Source organism: Girardinichthys multiradiatus, unplaced genomic scaffold, assembly GCF_021462225.1.
Source record: "Girardinichthys multiradiatus isolate DD_20200921_A unplaced genomic scaffold, DD_fGirMul_XY1 scaffold_39, whole genome shotgun sequence".
NCBI lineage: Eukaryota > Metazoa > Chordata > Actinopteri > Cyprinodontiformes > Goodeidae > Girardinichthys > Girardinichthys multiradiatus.
Window position 1 is genome coordinate 96,573 of NW_025917692.1, and position 2,387 is coordinate 98,959.

A 2,387-nucleotide genomic window follows, 5' to 3' on the forward strand; every position below is an offset into this window, starting at 1 on the left:
GGGCTCTGCTTAACTGACTAACCTCAGTGACAGAGTCATTCAAATGCTGAATGCCTTTGAATAAAATGTATAAAGACAAAGTCCAGATTTTATCTTCTTGTGAGTCAACTTCTACCCACTTTGATAAGAAAATTCCACAACTGCACTGTCATGATTAATTGAAATACATGTACCTGACTTGAAATCTGTATAATTTGATTTAATTGACTTTGTAAAGTGCCTTAAGATGACGTGTGTTATGAATTGGCGCTATATAAATAAAACTGAATTCTGACAAAGGAGTCAAAAGAATAATCAAACAAGTTGTCCAAGAGTCAAGGAGCACTCACAGAAAGCCTAAGAAAGACCTGGAAAAAGCAGGTACAGTTTTTCCCCAATTTGTAATGTTTTCAACTGCAATGGTCTTCAGAATAGGTTCATAAACAGAGGAGGCAGAAGACATGAGGCAAGATGAAGAGGTACGAACAGGCAGGCAAAAGAGCATACATGGAAGGCTTGGTCCAACAAGTGTTTAGCAAGAATCATAGATGTAGCATCGGAAACTGGGTCATACACAATAAGTTTATCATGAACACTGCGGCAAGGCAAAGAAATGTTCTGGCATCGGAGGAGAAACTGGTAGAAATACTGGCGAAACAGGTGAGTGAAATGATCAGACAGTTGTGCTAAGCTGAGCAACATGGCCGATTACAAATCATGACACTAAGTCCTACTACGGTTTTCTGAAAACATATCGTTGATTGTTTTAATTTGATAAAGAAACCTTTGGATGTCAGATGTTTGATTTTAACCAAACATAAATACCAACATCCTCTGTGAAACGATGCACTTCATTACCTGAGAAACTTTATGTTTAGGAAAAAAATAAAAGCCAATATTGCCTTTATGGTCTGGCTGCTGGCTCCCATGGTTGCCATGGCAGAAATCTGTGCTATGTTCCTGTCTCCCAGCCTTGTTGTTCCTTCCCTTGAATGTTACTCACTGCTTCATAATGCTGGTAGAAAAACCTGTTTCCAATGGAACGCTGTGAAAAGAGCATACTCCTAGAATATGAATAACACGTTGATCCTGGTTCATAACAAAGTCATTTAAATCTATGCGTCTGGAAAGGGTTACAGACGTTTCAAAAGGTTTGGGAATCCAGATAACCACCGTAAGAGCCATCTTCCATAAAAAGAGACAATGTGGAACAACAGGGAACCTTTCCAGGAGTAACCTGCCTACCAAAGATAGTCAAGTTTTTTTACTTTTCATTTTCCTGCAATAAGGCACTCAAAGCGCTGTACATGAGGAAAAGCATTACAATGATACAGAAAATCAAACAAACAAAAAAACAAATCAAATGACTAATAATCCTTGGGAATTTACTGGTAAGAGCTGGTTCTAATCCAATATTTCTAATAGAGGTAATTAGCTCATTAAGTCCTCTGAGGTAAGGAATTTATCTGGTGCTAGAAGAAAAATGATAAGTACTCCAAAAAAACTAATCTAATAGGTCACAACAAAACCCAGGACAACATCTAAACCACTGAAGGCATGACATTCCTTATTTAAAGTCAGTGTTCTAGACTGAACAATAAGAAAGACCCTGGTTTAAAATGGCATCAATGGAAAGATTCTATGGCAAAAAAAGTACAAAAGTGTCATCTCCCATTGACTAAGTTAAACATGATGGAGATAAACCACCATGCACACAACCACACCTAAGGGCAATTTAACCCAGTCAGGGTCAGAATTGTTAAATTCGTAGGGCGGCTTCCCTAAAGATAGCAAAAACATGCTTAGACATAGAAAGCTTAGCAGCTTATGTACAGCTTTTTAAATGGTTGGCTCAAATATTTACGTTTATGATTTACATAAATTCTTCTTAAAGTAACACGCTTTGTCAATCACACGAAAGCTTGGAGTATTTGACCAATCAAATACTGTGTTTGGCTATTCGGATGGATCTCTTTACATTAGATGCCAGCCCCCTATGTAGACGTGAGTGGATTAGCAAAGAACTAAGCAGTTTTAGTGAGAGTTTCAATGGCTGAGAGCAAGACAAGTGAGGAAACTGTAAGTAACGAAGAACTCATAGTTAAAAAAAACTGCACGTTTCTTTACAAACTGAGGTACTCTGCAAGGCATGCTGAATGCATGTAACAACTACGTGAGGAAACACGATGAATCTTCATTGTCACCTCCAATACAACCACAAAGACCTGTATGAGGAGTTTCAAAAAGCAAGCGCTAGCAAAGTAAAAGTTGCAAACTTTACGAAAAGTCAGAGTACAACAGTCCAGCTGACGTCCACGTATCACTACTTATGAGAAAACATCGAAGCGACACAAAGACATAACTGAGGCCATTGCACGTTATTTGGCTAAGGACATGATGCCCATGAA